Source organism: Pantherophis guttatus, chromosome 12, assembly GCF_059756535.1.
Source record: "Pantherophis guttatus breed Tessera chromosome 12, ASM5975653v1, whole genome shotgun sequence".
Lineage (NCBI taxonomy): Eukaryota > Metazoa > Chordata > Lepidosauria > Squamata > Colubridae > Pantherophis > Pantherophis guttatus.
Window position 1 is genome coordinate 4,463,306 of NC_142074.1, and position 16,361 is coordinate 4,479,666.

The window sequence follows — 16,361 nt, forward strand, 5'->3', positions numbered from 1 at the left end:
AGGCTTGAACTCGACTCAAAAGAGACGTAACTTATTAAGCAAGGGGTTCCGCTTCTGACAGAATGCCCGTGCAATCCTGCCTGTTTTTATTAGACAAATCTTTTTTTTGTAATGGGACTTTCCAACTTTTAATTAACGCAACATGAATTTTTAATGTTGCTAGCCGCCCTGAGCAGCTGAAAAAGTAAAACACACAAAAAACAACGCTACAATTTAATTGCTTTATTCTGCATAGCTTCCAATTCTGAATTCCAATTTGTTCCTAGGCAGGCAGTGGCCACTAACATCCCATGAACTGTCAGTCTCTTTCTTTCTAGTAGTCTAAGCCAGAGGTCTCCAACCTTGGCAACTTTAAGACTTGTGGACTTTAACTCCCAGAATGCCACAGCCAGCTTTGCTCTGGCCTAGGAGATGGCAACAAGGAAAGGCCACTGCATTGTCCACTCTTGGGGCATAGTGCAGTTTGGTCATCTGGAATCTGGAAACTTGGCTCAATAGCAGTAACTTCAAGAGGGATCTTGGAGTCCTAGTGGACAGTCACTTAAATGTAAGCCAGCAATGTGCTGCAGCTGCCAAATTAGCCAATACAATCCTAGGCTTTTATTAACAGAGGGATAGAATCAAGATCACAAGAAGTGTTAAAGTGCTTTATAATTCCTTGGTAAGATCACATTTGGAATACTGCATCCAATTTTGGTCACCACTATATATAAAAAAAGAAGTTGAACCAATGGTGGAATTCAACTTTTTTTTTTACTACCGATACTGTGGGCGTGGCTTGGTGGGTGTGGCAGGGGAAGGATATTGCAAAATCTCCATTCCCACCCCACTCTGGGGCCAGCCAGAGGTATTTGCCAGTTCTCCGAACTACTCAAAATTTCGGCTACCGGTTCTCCAGAACCTGTCAGAACCTGCTGAATAGAAACTCTGGAAAGAGTGCAGAGAAGAGCAACAAAGATGATTAGGAGGCTGGAGGCTTAAACATAACGAAGAACAGTAGCAGGAACTGGGTATGTCTAGTCTAGAGAAAAGAAGGACTGGGTTGGCATGATAGTAGTCTTCCAATATTTGAGGGGCTGCCACAAAGAAGAGGGGGTCTCTTCCAAAGCACCAGAAGGCAGGACAAGAAACAATGGATGGAAACTAATCAAGGAGAGGAACACCCTAGAACTCAGAAAAATTTCTTCTTAACAGTGAGAACAATTAACCACTTGCCTTCAAAAGTTGTGAGTGCTCCATCACTGGAGAGTTTTAAGAAGGGACTGGATAACCATTTGTTGGAAATGGTATAGGGTCTCCTGCCTGAGTGGGGGGTTGGACTAGAAGACCTCCAAGGTCCCTTCCAGCTCTGATTAAATTACATTAAAATTGTTCACCCTTGGGGTGCAGTGGGGTCTGGTCATCTGGAAACCTAGGAGATGACCGTCAAGTATCTTTGGGTGCAAAGTGCCTTGTTGCTCAATGCTCTTGGCTGGCCTGAGCCAGCCTCCCCATCACAAAGCTGGCATTTTGCTGGGAAGTGATAAACAAGCACATCCAACTTCCTGGGTTTACTGTCATCCACTTAGAACAGAGGCTCCTTTCATTTTCAACCCTCCTCCCTTCCTTTACCCAGCCTTGTCGTCCAGTGCCTCATTCAGTGTACATGGCACAATACGACTTTGGCCAGCCAAGAATGCCCAAACCTTCTGCTAATGAGACACATCGTTAAGCCTCTTTTCCTTCCGGCAGATTTATTTATCCCTCGTCTTGCTAGAGCAAACCATCGTCTTGCTCTGTGCACAAGGCTGCCTTTTTGTTTGTGCAGAATGAGCTTTTTGCAAAATGCGATTCCTACTTAGGACAAACAAAAGAGGCCCATAACTGCCAGGTGTCAATTTTTAGCATAAGGGTGAATTTGCAGGAGGCTGCAGGAGAAGAAATATGCCTTTCTACAGACCCCTCACATCCTGGACATAAAATGTTTAAACTTCTCTGCTCAGGATGCCACTATAGGGCATTGCAATGCCAAAACAATTAGACACAAAGGTAGCTTTTTCCCCATGGCATCATTTTGCTGAACACCTAATTATCACAGCACTGTCTTAGGCCTAAAGGTATTCACCCAAGTAGTAGGGCTGTATTACTATTATCCTTCTCATCTACCCTACTACCTTCTCCTATGGTATCTATGATTTATCACTTCTTGCATCTTATGATTAATGATTGTAACTATGATCTATTCTATGATATATGACCTATCCCTTGTTGTATGCATGTATACTGAGAGCTTATGCACCAGCGACAAATTCCTTATGTGCCTAATCACACTTGGCCAATAAAGAATTCTATTCTATTCTGTTCTGTTCTAATTTTATTCCCTTCCCTTCCCCCCCACCCCACCCCACTGCACCCCACCCCATCCCATCAATTTGTTTTTGTTTTTTTTGCTGAACTGCCTTTCTTTGCATGCACACAGGTTTCACTCACTGGCTTTCCTCTGTACCCACAAGCCAACCTTTGGTTTTTCCCAGATAAGTCGGCCTCTTTTCGTAGCGCAAGACAGAAATGAAATCAGAAATGAAATCTGTGATGTTGCAGCTTTAAAGTCTCCTAGGGTATGGAGAAGCTGAAAGAGAAGGGAAGGGAAGGGAAGGGAAGGGCTTGAAGAGAACAGAAGGGAAGAGAAGGGAAGGGAAGGGAAGGGAAGGGAAGAGAAGAGAGGGAGGGAGAGGGGGAGGGGGGAGAGAGAACAAATTTAGAAGCCATTAGGTAAAATTAAGTATTGTGGGAAAATTTTGTATTGCAAAACATTCCAGTCTGGAGAAGAAGGGCCCAACGACAGGCTGAGACATTCCATTCATGCCATTCTGGTGGCAGTTTTCTGGATCTAAATTTACCAGAAAAGAAAAGGACTCCTAACATCCCCTAAAATACACTTCTTGAAGTTACTCTCCAAACATTGCAGGACCCCCCCCCTCCTCCGAAGGGCCAGATCAGCCTGGTGCTCAGGAAGAGCTGGAATTCCGTCTTCATCTCGGAAACAAAACATTTTCCAATATTTTCCATCAGGCAACTGGAGGCTGCATCAAGCACTTGGCATACTAAGTCCAGTTCAGGTTACCGTGACAGAAAAAGATGCAGAGGACCTAGAATAGGGGGGTCAAATTCAAGGCCTGTGGGCCAGATCCAGCCCATGGGGACTCCCTGGGAAGAGTGAAAGACTGGCCCGTGGTGCCTCTGCCACAGGGGTGAAATCTAAAAATTTTTGCTACCAGTTCTGTGGGTGTGGCTTAATTAATGGGTGGGGCTTGGTGGTCAGGTGACTGGGTGGGCGTGGCTTGGTGGTCAGGTGGGCGTGGCCAAGTCGACTTCTTTGCCCTTTTTTAACCTACAAAACATAACACAACTGACTCACCCACAATGTAAAAGCAGCTGTGTGCTAGACCCAAAATGGCCCCTGCAACAAGCAGGAACCTCACACAGCCACAAAAAGTCCAAAAAACCAACTTTCACACTTTACACACACAAAATTCCACATACAGCACGCGGCCCTCCTGGCAGAGGGTTGCAGGAGGCCATCCCAGCCGAAAATGGAGATTGGGAGCCTGTTTTCGCTAGTTGGAGCACTCAGGCTATTACAGGCACCCCTGACACGAGTGATGTTTGACCCCCGAGGTAAACCCAATCCTGATGCGGCTCTCAATGAAATCAAGTTTGAGACCTCTGCCCTAGAAGAATGCAAAGAAGAGCCACGAGGATGATCAGGGTTCCGGAGGCTAAATCATATAATGAAGAGTTGATGGAACTAGGTATATCCAGCCTATCAAAGACAAGGCTTGAGAGCCATCTTACACTATCTGAGGGGCTGTTACAAGGAAGAGAGGATTGACTTATTTTCCAAAGCATCAGCGGGCAGGACAAGAAATAACAGGTGGAAGCTTGTGATCTGTCCCTGTCCACACACACACACAAACACAGCCAGCCGAGGGTTAAGGAAACACTTTGGAACACACCCAGTTTCTTTATCTCCAACTTGGCAGCGATAGACACACCGTCTGCCAAGTGCCTTTATTTTCACAGAAAAACAGAAAGATAAATACTCAGCTTCCAAATATCCGACAACAATAAATATTTCTCTCAGCAGTTCCGAACGAGGCTTTAGTGACTACCCAAGGTTAGTTTTGTTCGTCACAAGGATCACTGACCACCACCCTCTATTATATAGTCTCTGGGGTGTGGTCCAGTGACTCAGTTCTAATCCCTAGCACGCCTCCTGAGCTGCTGCAATCGTTTATCACGCCTTCGGAGGCATGCGTCCAGGAATGATGTTTCTCCTTCGCTCTCATCCGAGCCACCTGTCTCTCTGTTAATCTCCTCTCCCTCGGCCGGCACCTGAGACAGTGCCAGAGGGGAGGGGCCTGGAGAGGGAGGCCTGGCTGACTCCTCTTCCTCATGCTCGGAGCTTTCTTCCTCCGATGGGACAGGCTCAGAGGGCGGGGCCACAACAGCTTGTTCCAAAGAGATCCAACATAGAAGTATGGAGAAATGTTCTGACAATGAGAATTATTAATCGATGGAACACTTTGCCTCCCAGAATGAAGTGGGTGCTTCATTGCTGGAGGTTTTCAAGAATGGATTGGACAACCATTTCAGTGGGGTCTCCTGCCTTGAGCAGGTTGGACTAGAAGACCTCCGAGGTCCCGCCAGCCCTATGATTCGATGTTCTATGTTCTTCCTCTTCTCATTGGGAAATAGATCTTCTCCAGAAAGTGATCCTGGAGTTTTGAGATGGGAATCTAGAAGGGGCGTCAGACACTGAGGACGGATTGCCCAGATATTCTGTTTTCTGAACTGAGTGCCTCTGATGTAAGCCAGTTCATCTACTTGTGATTAAGGAGGGCAAATGCCTTTCATTTCTTTCTTTAAAAATTCTAATACTCATTTTTATCATCCTGTTTATGGCAGAAAAGAATGTAATTTATCTAAAAGAGCTGTTTGCGTGTCTGCACACAACCAAGAGATTGTGATTCTAGTTTAGCAGGAAGCCTGAGGGGCCGGACCTGCGGTTCAAAAAGTCAGAGACCCAATTAGAGGGTGTCAAAGACACATAAGAATCCACCTTTTTTGTTGCTAGCTATAATGTGTGTGTGTGTGTGTGTGTTGCCCAGATCTGGAATTCCTCTTCTAATTCAATGACACTCTTAGGGCAACATACACTATGCAAAATGGGCAGCATAAACACTCAATAAATAAATAAAATGCAAGAAGTGAGTGGGAACCCAAAACCCACCCCATAATTGCCTTTAAGAAAGGGGGGGCACTTTCCATTGGATTATTGAAGAATTGTGGGAATTGGAATATGACCCATTCTTATACAAGTGGAAACAAGTGGAAATACATTTTCTGTCAAGTATTTGCAAGCCATTGGCACATGTGTCATATAGACACCAGTGGAGGCAGAGAGTGTCTCCACCCCTATGTGGAAAGGAGGGGCTTACCCTGAGTATAAAACCCCCTCCAACCTTTTCCACCTTGCCCTCTCTCTCGCTCTCTCTCTCTCTCTCTCTCTTCATGTTTGTTCCTCATCAGACTTGATCTCTGTTGTACATAGTTAATATGATTTATTATATGAATAAATACGTTTAAGACATTTATTTATGCATCTGCCTCTGAACTCTTCTATGCTCCTGGGTGTTTCTATGATCCCAATTCCACATTTTCATCCACGTCTCGCATAATCTCAGTACCTGTAGTCCTCGATTTACAATAGTTCATTTAGTGACCATTCAGTTACAACAGCCCAGAAAAAAAGTGACTTATGACTGTTTTTCACACTTACGACTATTGCAGTATCCCCACAGTCACATGATTTATATTCGGAGGCTTGGCAGCTGATTTATATTTATGACGGTCACAGAATCCCGGGTTCATGTGATCCCCTTTTGTGATCTTATGATAAGCAATGTCAACAGGGAACCCAGATTCACTTAACAACCACGTTACTAATATAACAGCTGCAGTGATTCACTTAACAAATGTGGCAGGAAAAGAAGTAAAATTCAGCAAAAGCCAACAATCTTCTCACTTAGCAACATAAATTTTGGGCTCAATTGTCATAAGTCGAGGACTACCTGTAGAGGCCTTGTGCTGAGGGAGTCTGAAATGTATGTGAAGAATAATGGAGTGGCTACACAATATTTCTCAATGTCAGCAACTTTCAGATGGGTGGACTTCAACTCCCAGAATTCCCCAGAACAGCTGACTGGGGAACTCTGGGAGTTGAAGTCCACTCATCTTGCTGAGATTGACAAAAACTATTCTACAGTAAACCAAAATGGAAGTTTATCCAGTGGTTTATACTTTTTCAGTGAGTTACTCAGTATATTTATGTGAGAGCATTTTATGTAGGTTTAGTCAGAAAAAGATGCCTCCTACTCCGTAAATTGTTCTCCCAGGTAACTATGCATTTCACTGCAGCTTTAAATATTTCTTAATCCTGTTTTTGAACTCACGCATGAGCTGGGAAAATAGTTTATAACCATGTTCCAAAATAAAGTCTTTTGACAATGGGTGTTAGTATTCAACAAGATTGAGACCATAATCCCATCCCTTAATAACATTAAAACATCAGCTGAAAATCCAAAACTGCAGCTCAGGACCCCATAAAATAGAGGAATAGTTCCACCTTGAAAAGTCTAAGGAACCCCAGCCTGGTTCTTATTAACTGTTGCTTATAAATGTGTACCTTGTATAAATGTATAAATTTATGAAACGTTTATCCCACCTTTACTATTTTATAAGTAATAAGAGCCTTGGTGGCGCAGTGGTTATAATGCAGTACTGCAAGCTAACTCTGCTTACAGCCAGGAGTTCGATCCTGACGAGCTGAAGGTTGACTCAGCCTTCCATCCTTCCAAGATCGATAAAATGAGGACCCAGATTGTTGGGGGCAAGATGCCAACTCTGTAAACCGCTTCGAGTGGGCTGTAAGGCACTATGAAGCGATATATAAGTCTAGTGCTATTGCTACCTTTCCTTACTTTCCCACTTCCTTCCTTCCTTCCTCTCTCTTTCCCTCCCTTCCACTTTTTCTTCCAAGCTGTGGTAGAAGGAAGTGGTTAGAATGCCATATTGAACAGTAACTCTGCCCACTGCTAGGAGTTTGATCCTGACCGGTTCAAGGTTGACTCAGCCTTCCATCTTTCCGACCCAGATTGTTGGGGGCAAGATGCCGACTCTGTAAAACAGCTTAGAGAGGGCTGTACAAGCACTATGAAGCGGTATATAAGTCTAAGTGCTATTGCTAAGTGCTAAAAGTAACTCAAGGACACTGCAAATGCGGTTGTGTTGCCAAGCACCTGAAGTTCGGTTATGTACTGGGGAGGCAACCATTCTAACTTCAGAATCAGATCCTAAGTAGCCCCAAGGTACGTCTGTCATAACTTCGAACAGTCGCTAAGTGACCAGTTGCAAGTCAAGGACTACCTGTAATAAAAGTATGTTCTGACCTACATGGCCTTGGTTTCCTAGTCTGATCCTTGTTGGTCTGATACCCAGGAGGTTTACACAGTATCACAGTGTGCACAACAGCAGCCTTACTAGATGTCCTTGGAGTAGGAACCCGGAACAAGGAATCCTGTGAATGCAGGTAGTCCTCAACTTATGACCACCTTTGAACAATAAATTTCTGTTACTGAGACAGCGGTTAAATGAGTTTTGACCCATTTTATGACCTTTCTTGCCATAGTTGTTAAGTGAAACACTGCAGTCGTTACGTTAATAAGACAGTTGTTACTTGAGAGTGTCTTTCCCATTGACTTTGCTTGCCAGGTCGCAAAATGGGATCACATGACCCAGGGACACTGCAACTGTCATAAGTATGAACCAGTTGCCAAGCATCTGAATTTCGATCACGTGACCCAAGGAGGATGCTGCAACGGTCGTAAGTGTGAAAGACGGTCCTAAGTCACTTTTTCAGTGCCGTTGCAACTTTGAATGGTCAAAGTTACAACAAACTGTTGTACGTCGAGAACTACCTGCAGTCAGAAATGCGGTTGAAGGCCATTTTAGGTATAGGGCCAGGCCTCTAGCTTTCCTTTCAGCACAAGACCTCATATTCAGGAAGGCATTCGTTGACCAGAAGCCGCCGACCCAGAAGATACTCATCACGTGTGGCCACAAGGAGCCTCTGCTGAAGAGAGAGAAATTCCGCTGTGGGTGACTCATGGATGTTCTTAATGCAGCGACGCAGAGAAGACCAGATGGAAGCATCTTCAGTCTCAAGAGGTGCAAAGATATTTCCCAGCCCTTTTCCCCCTCATTCCTCATTCTCAGTTTGATGGGGGAGGATCTGCTCTACAAAATTAATCCAAAGGGCAGGAAAACGTTGAAATTCTCCTGGCTTTTTTTTTTTTTTTTTACATTTATTGAGTTGGTGAGGGATATCAACTAGGAGGCCGTCCTTGGCCAGCTTTGGCTAAACTAAAAAGGTACCTGAGGTCCATTTAGTTGGTCCTTTTTTTTTTTTTAATTTGATTTATATGCTGCCCTTCTCCGGGGACTCAGGGCGGCTTACAATGCGTTAAGCAATAGCCTTCATTCTTTTGTATATTTATACAAAGTCAGCTTATTGCCCCCACAATCCGGGTCCTCATTTCAACTACCGTAGAAAGGATGGAAGGCTGAGTCAACCTTGAGCCTTGGAGAGATTCGAACCAGCAGTAAATTGCAGGCAGCTGTGTTAATAACAGGGTGCTTAAACCACTGTACTATCAAAGCTCCTTGGATGGGTGATGAAGTGGAAAACCTAAATGGAGAAATAAAAATTATTTTGCCAAGACAATTAAATGGATACCTTTATATGGTGAAACTTGCTTCAAAGGAAGCTTTATTTACAGTTTACAAACCTTGCACTTTGAGCAACAAAGACGATTAGGGGACTAAAGGCTGAAACATATAAAGAACAGTTGCAGGATTTGGGGTTTGTCTAACTCTAGTCTAGTGAAAAGAAGGACTAGGGGTGACATGATAGCAGTGTTCCAATATTTGAGGGGCTGCCACAAAGAAGAGGGGATCAACCTATTCTCCAAAGCCCCTGAAGGCAGGACAAGAACCAATGGATGGAAACTAATAAAGGAGAGAAGCCACCTAGAATTAAGGAGAAACTTCTGACAGTGAGAACAATGAACCAGTGGAATAGGTTGCCTTCAGAAGTTGTGGGTGCTCCATCACTGGAGGTTTCTAAGAAGAGATTGTCTGGAATGGTATAGGGTCATGATGGTGAACCTATGGCACGTGCGCCAGAGGTGGCACGCACAGCCCTCTCTGTGGGCACACACGCTGTCGCCAACTGCTCTTCTGGTTTCCGGCACATGCATGTGTGCCGGCCAGCTGGTTTTCACGCATGCCAGAGTGCCAGAAACCCAAAGACCAGCTGGCATGCCCAGGGGTGAAATCCAAACTTTTTTACTACCGGTTCTGTGGGTGTGGCTTGGTGGGTGTGGCAGGGGAAGGATACTGCAAAATCTCCATTCCCACCACTCTGGAGCCAGCCAGAGGTGGTATTTGCCGGTTCTCCAAACTGCTCAAAATTTCCCCTACTGGTTCTCCAGAACCTGTCAGAACCTGCTGGATTTCACCCCTCGGTGCGCCCCAGGCAGCTGGTCTTCAGGTTTCGGAGGGCGCATGCATGCACGTTCTAGTTGGGCATTTGGTGCCGAAAATGGTTGCTGGTATTGGGTCTCCTGCTTGTGCAGAGGTTTGGACTAGAAGACCTCCAAGGCCCCTTCCCACTCTTGCTATTCAATGTTCTGTGATGTTCCTCTTTTGTTAGGGTCCCTTCTCTCCAAGGGTTTGCAGAAGTCTTGGGTTTCCCACACATCATTAAATCCCAAAGCAAGAAACTTGGGGATCCTCCTCCTTGGTGTTTGATCGTGGGGTCCAACCATCATTAGAGAAGTTCTGCCCTTTAGAACTGTCTCCTTCCCCTGGAGAAATCCATCTCCTAATTGCCCACAAAGAAGGTGAAGAATTTCAGAAGGTCCTTTGCAGCCAGCTCCATTTCCGCCTTCTCCTTTCCAGTCTTAGGGAAGCCCTGCCCCCCCCCCCGCATCTCAATCTGAGGATGTGGAAAGGTGAATCGCCCAGAAGCTTGAAATATTCAGCCAGATGCTCTCCAGATGCTTTCAGTTCCCATGCTTCTTCAGCCAGAATTGTTCACCACAAAGAGAGAGGACTATAGCAGCTGAAAGGCAACACATCTGGAGACCACTCCCCATGCCTAAAATAAGGAAGATTGCAGCATAAAATGCAAATAAGTGAAAGTCAGGTTTCTGGAGTGTGGAAGGGAAAATACAGGTAGTCTTCAACTTACAACATTTCGTTTAATAGCAATAGCACTTAAGACTTATATACACTACTCTACAGTGCTTTACAGCCCTCTCTAAGCGGCATCTTGCTCCCAACAATCTGGGTCTTCATTTTACCCATTTTGGAAGAAGGCTGGAACCTTGAGCCGGTGAGAATTGAACTGCTGGCAGTGGGCAGAATTGGCCTGCAATACTGCATTCTAACCACTATGTCACCATGACTCTGGTAATGACTTTACTTTACTTTATTTTGGATTTATATACCGCCCTACTCCCAAAGGACTCAGGGCGGTGAACAGCCAATAAGATAAAACACACATAATACAAAATTTAAAAACAATGTAAAAGCACATTAAATACTTTGGCCCATACAGATTAAAACACCCCTATTGTTTTAAAACAAATTTAAAATTAACAATTAAAAGGAAGTTAGGCCAGGCCAGCCTGTTGAAATAAAAAGGTCTTGAGGGCACGGTGGAAAGTGCGTAAATCCGGGATCCTCCGTATCTCCGGGGGGGAGCTCGTTCCAGATGGCAGGTGCCCCCGCAGAGAAGGCTCTCTCCCTGGGGGCTACCAGTCGAAACTGTTTGACCGACGGCACCCTGAGGAGCCCCTCTCTATGGGAGCGTACTGGGCGGTGAGAGGCTACTGGTGGCAGAAGGCGGTCTTGTAAGTACCCAGGTCCTAAGCCATGCAGCGCTCTAAAGATGGTAACCAAGACCCTGAAGTGCACCCGGAAGACCACCGGGAGCCAGTGCAGCTCGCGCAGGAGAGGCGTTACATGGGAACACCATGTGGCTCCTATAACCACCCGCGCGGCCGCGTTCTGGACCAGCTGGAGCCTCCGGGTGCTCCTCAAGGACTGTTTGAAGTTACAATGGCACTCAAAAAAAATTGACTTATGAACGTTTTTCGCACTTACGACTGTTGCAGCATCCCCCAGGTCCCATGATCAAAATTCAGACAGTTGGCTATTGACTCATATTTCTGACGGTTACTGTGTTCCCGAGTCACGTGATCCCCTTTTGCAACCTTCTGACAAGCAAAGTCAATGGAGGAAGCCAGATTCACTTAACGACCAGGTTACTAATTTATCAACTGCGGTGATTCACTTAACAACTGTGATAAGAAAGGTCATAAAACGGGCCAAAATTCACTTAGTTTCACTTAACAACAGGAATGTTGGGCTCCATTGTGGTGGTAAGTCGAGGACCACCGAGCCCACCGGCGACTCCCCTGGGGGAGCTGAGGGCCAGAGGGCGGGGAAGAGGCTGCCTGGAAGCTTCTCTTCCCTGGAGAACCTGGGGGGCTTCCAGAGGAATCTTCCGCCTTTTCTGTGATTGAGGCGGGGGAGGGGAGAGGGGGGTCTCTTGATGGACTCCCAGTGTATCTGCTCAGGGTGCCCGTAGCCGAAAACCGGGGCGCTGGACCGCTTGGCCTTTGGGGACGGACCACAACGCAGCGGAGACCCCCCCCCTCTTCCAGTTGCTCCCAGCGAGGGAAGAAGCAGGTGGGGAGGGGCGGCTGCGAAGATGGAGGCGCATGCGCCCTGGCCGCACTGCAGGGCTCGGCGAAGCCGCCGGGCTGTGGAGCGCGGTCGCGCGCCTACACCCACTCCCCCCCCCGCCCGCTGGAGCCGAGCCGCGTGCCCGCGCAGAGCCGCGCGCAGCCGAGGCGGCAGGAGCAGCTGCGAGAGCCGCGGGCGGGAGCTGAGACGCCGCCGCTGCTGCTGCTTCTGCATCCTGAACCGGCAGCCGCGGGCGAGAGCATGACAGCCGGGCGGCCGGGCAGCGGCGGCGGGAGCGCCGGCTCTTCTCCCTCCTGCCGCCGCGGCTGAGCCCGGCGCCGCCGCCCCCGGAGCCAGCAGGCAGGTGATCCGCGCGGCGTGGCCCCCGCCCCCCCCACGCAAGGCGAGCACCGCAGAGGGCAGCCCCGGGCAAGCCTGCTCTTGGCCCCTCCGCGCCCGGGCTCGGCTGGGACCGCGGAGGGGCGCCGGGCATCCCTCCGGAGGGAAGGGGCGCTGGCTGGCGGGTGGGGGTGGCAGCCGCGCTTGCCTTGCCCGAGTGGGCGGCTGCTGCGCTTGCCAAGGACCTGCGTGTCGTGCTGGGGGGGGGCAGAGTGGCGGGGGGGGGAGCGAAGGACGATGCCGAGAGGAAAAGCGCAGGGGCATCTTTAGGATTGCTCCACGCCCGGCGGGGCTCCCTTTGGCCTGGCATCCTTGGCCCCAGAGCCCCCCCTCCCCGGGCCTTAGGAGAGGCAGGGAGCGCCGTGGAGCATGTGCAGAGGGCCCGGGCGAGGGAGCGCCCGGGTCGGGCATGGTTGGCGAAGCGCGAGGCGGCTGCGATCCTGAGATGGGTTGGGAAGGGGGAGGGATCGCGGCTGCGAGTTGGATCGCCCGCTCGCTCGCTCGCTCGCTTTGCCGCTTGGCAGATGCCTCGGTTGGCGTGGGGAGGAGACGAGCGCAAGAGGACGCAGAGCCAAGAAATCAAAAATAAATTATGTGGGCGAAACATCCAGAGGTTCAGCCGCTGGGATCCTAAGAGGCCGAACTGAGAAAAGCTGAGACCTTCGCCCGACGAGGGGATGGGTTTTGCCTGCATCCAGCTGGGTCATTTTTGACCTCCCTTCTCCAGATGTGCCTGGCCTCTTCCAGAAGTGCTGTGGTGGCACCGTCCCTCCCCTGGGATTCCCCCTGTGTCTGGAGGATCTCCCCCCCTCCCCCCCTCAAGGGTGCTTTGGATCAGAGCTTCTCAGCCATGGCAAGTTGAAGATGTGTGGACTTCAACTTCCAGAATTCCCCAGCAAGCAGGGCTGTAGGCAAAATCCAGGTCTGGCTGGGGAATTCTGGGAGTTGAAGTCCATACATCTTCAACTTGCCATGGTTAGGAAGTACTGCTTTGGACCCTGAAGTGTGCATTTTTTTTTTTGCAACCTGTAGCAAGCCAGCCCTGCTGTGCATGAAGGAGTATGGGGGCGGGGGTGGCAGCCACTCCATCTGTCCGGTCCCAAATCCTCCTTAAGATGACATCACAGCATGGCTACCAACTCCAAGGATGAGTTCACAAAACCTGTTTGTCTATCTTAAATGCATTTGGGTAGCCTGAGACTTATAGCCTGGGCATGATTTTTGGTTATGCCGCTTTGTTAATTCAGATGTTAGGATTTTGTATGTTGTTGAAACCCAATTCATCAGTTGACAGTTGTTGTCTTCTTGGGGTGCATTTTCTTCCCTATCCTCACTGCAGACTGATTCTCTTGGGAAATTGGGTGTCAGGTTCTTGAGAAGCTGCTCACATTTGCTTGCCTGGCCAGCCAATTGATGAACTACAACAAGTAAGAGCCTGAGAGAGAAAAGAAGGGAGACCACCTCTCCTCCTAGTTTGAAGGACCTTGTTTGTTTCTAGGGGGTCTTGCAGCTTCCCATCATAACCACAGTGGGCCTCGGTTTCAGATGCAATCCTTCTCCAGTGCTGCCTGTGCCTAAATGCCCACATTTTCACACCAATATTGGTGAGGGTGTGGTGGTAGAACCATCTTGAGCTCATTTCTCTACCCCCCCCCCCAAGAGAAATTAATTTGGCTTCCTTCCTTCAAATGCATCGGCATACTCCAAATCTCATTTTCCTGAATTTCCAGTCCTTTGCAGCAGAAGAGGAAAGAACATCCCTTAATTTTATGAAGTAGCAGTTGTGAGCTTCAGTTCACTGTTCCTGAAGAACACGCTGCATCTCCTCAAGCTTATACAAGGGAAGGGTTGAACACCTTCCATCTAAAACTCCTACTTCGGAAAATGGATTTCTTTTATACTTTAAGAAAGAAAGTGGAATGGAGTGGAATGGAATGGAATGACAGAGTTGGAAGGGACCTTGGAGATCTTCTTGTCCAACCCCCTGCTCAGGCAGGAAACCCTACACCATTTCAAACAAATGGTTGTCCAGCCTCTTCTTAAAAACTTCCAGTGTTGAAGCATCCACAAATTCTGAAGAATTTGTTCCACTGATTAATTGTCCTCACTGTTAGGAAATTTCTCCTTAGTTCCAGGTTGCTTCTCTCCTTGGTTAGTTTCCATCCATTGCTTCTTGTCCTGCCTCCAGGTGCTTTGGAGAATACGTTGACCACCCCCTCTCCTTTGTGGTGGCCCCTCAAATATTGGAAGGCTGCTATTATGTTACCCCTAATCCTTCTTTTTATTAAATTAGGCATACCCAATTCCTGCAACCGTTCTTGATATGTTTTAGCCTCCACTCCCCTAATTTCCTGGTGACTCCTGCTTTTAATCGTGTGTTACTTGTCCATGTCTTCACACACACACAAGCCTGCTCATCTAGTGCGTATCCCTTTCCCCATTACAATTATGCAATCTAATCCCTACCCCCAATTAACATGATGAAAATAAATGCTCCTATCACTTTTCTGCTGTTGGAAATCCTGTAGATGTTTTATCTGAACATACAAATGATCTTTATCAATGTGATTTTTTTAAAAAAGTCAGAGGAACGGGGCTAAGGGATTAAGCGTCCCTTCAATCACAGTTATTGCTACTGCTCTGATCAAGCTCAGATTCCTCTCCTTCCCCAAATCCTGTGGGTATCTTAAAGAATAGCAGAAGTACAGTTAAAGATTAGTCACCTTGGTTTCCTCGGGGATCAGAAGTACGGCTGGCTGGAGAAACCCTCCTACTAGTTCTCATTCCATTGGATAAAATAGAATTTGCTTTAGAAATTCTCTCAAAGGAAAAGAGAGCCTGAGTGACGTCCTCCTGGGTGGAAAATGTTATTTGTGCACTTGCTTGGTGATATGGTGGCCAGCTGGGGTAAGTGGGTGGATTTGCATGTGAAGGTTACGCAATCTTCTCTGTGGTGGCCTGGAGCCTCTCTGGCTTCTCACATACCCATCATCCTTTTCTCTTTCAGGAGGAGCAGTGCAGGAAACAGAGACATTTTTGATGTTAAAAATAGGCATTTTAATTTTATTAAAAATAGACATAGACAGTAGCCCAGTACTGGTGTTGTTACCTAGTTGGGTAATGAAATGTCTGCAAGAAAACCACCCAAGTTCAGAGAGCACCAAGAACCCCTCAGTCCTCCTCCTCCTCCTCCTCTCTGCAAACCTCCCTCCCTTCTAGCATTGATGATGTTACCTAGTTTGGTAATGAAACATCTGCAAGAAAAACACCAAACTCAGAGAGCACCAAGGATCCCACGTTCAACCCTGAGCTGCAAATATTCTCTTTTATTGGTCAACATTGACATTTATTATCTACTGTGACTTTGGTCAGTTGAAACTTGCATAGAAAGGGTGTTTTTTTTTGTTTTTGTTTTTTAGCAAGAGAGAAACCAGATTATTAGTGTTATTCAGGGCAAATGTAACATTCCAAATTATATGTGGTCAGTTGGGACACGTTTTGGCCAGATGCCACAAAGGCATCTGAGTTGAGCTTTACCCCATAGTGCAGGGCCAGGACACTAGTGGAGCACGATATGTATGCTTGTTTTGTGCTGCAAGATAGTTTTGTGGGGAGACTCAGACATTTTTAATTAGTTATTGCCTTACGGCTTTTATGTTGTGTTATTTTACGCCTCGGTTTTATTAGCTTCCTAGAGTTATTTGCTTAAGCTGAGCAGCCTTATGCATTCGGAAATAAATAAGTGCAAAAGGATGTTTTTGCTGGGCTGTGCAGGCTTGGGTCTGTAATCTAGGAGTTACTTTACGAACCAACATACTGTTGCATGTAGCCTGCTAACTCAGAGCTAGAGGCAGTGTCTTCACATACACTTAAGCTCCCTGCCTTCCCTCACATTCACTAAAGTCCAAGAGAAATCTTCCCAAGGGACATTTGCAATCATGCAAATGAGCATTGCCCTTCTCCAATAGTTCCTCTTCTTTGCAGAAACATTCCGATAAATTCTCGGCCCAGAAATTGGATGGAGAATTTTGTGAAGCTGTTCATGTCAGCTTCTAATCAAAGTCATTAATTCCTCTGAAGACAGTATAAACTCTGGATCTCAGTGG

General features: G+C 47.1%; 1 protein-coding gene across 3 annotated transcripts in view; it reads left to right on the forward strand.

Annotated features, from left to right (window-relative positions):
• Positions 1 to 11,911: 11,911 nt before the first annotated feature.
• LOC117676000 (actin-binding protein WASF3-like) overlaps positions 11,912 to 16,361 on the forward strand; it is a 55,102-nt gene continuing 50,652 nt past the window's right edge. The window contains exon 1 of one of the 3 annotated variants that reach the window (XM_034435106.3): positions 11,912 to 12,216. The gene's annotated coding sequence lies outside the window, so the exon portion shown is untranslated. Of the gene's footprint in view, positions 12,221 to 16,361 lie in introns of all 3 variants that reach the window. The other 2 variants (XM_060692042.2, XM_034435107.3) reach the window with 2 other exon arrangements.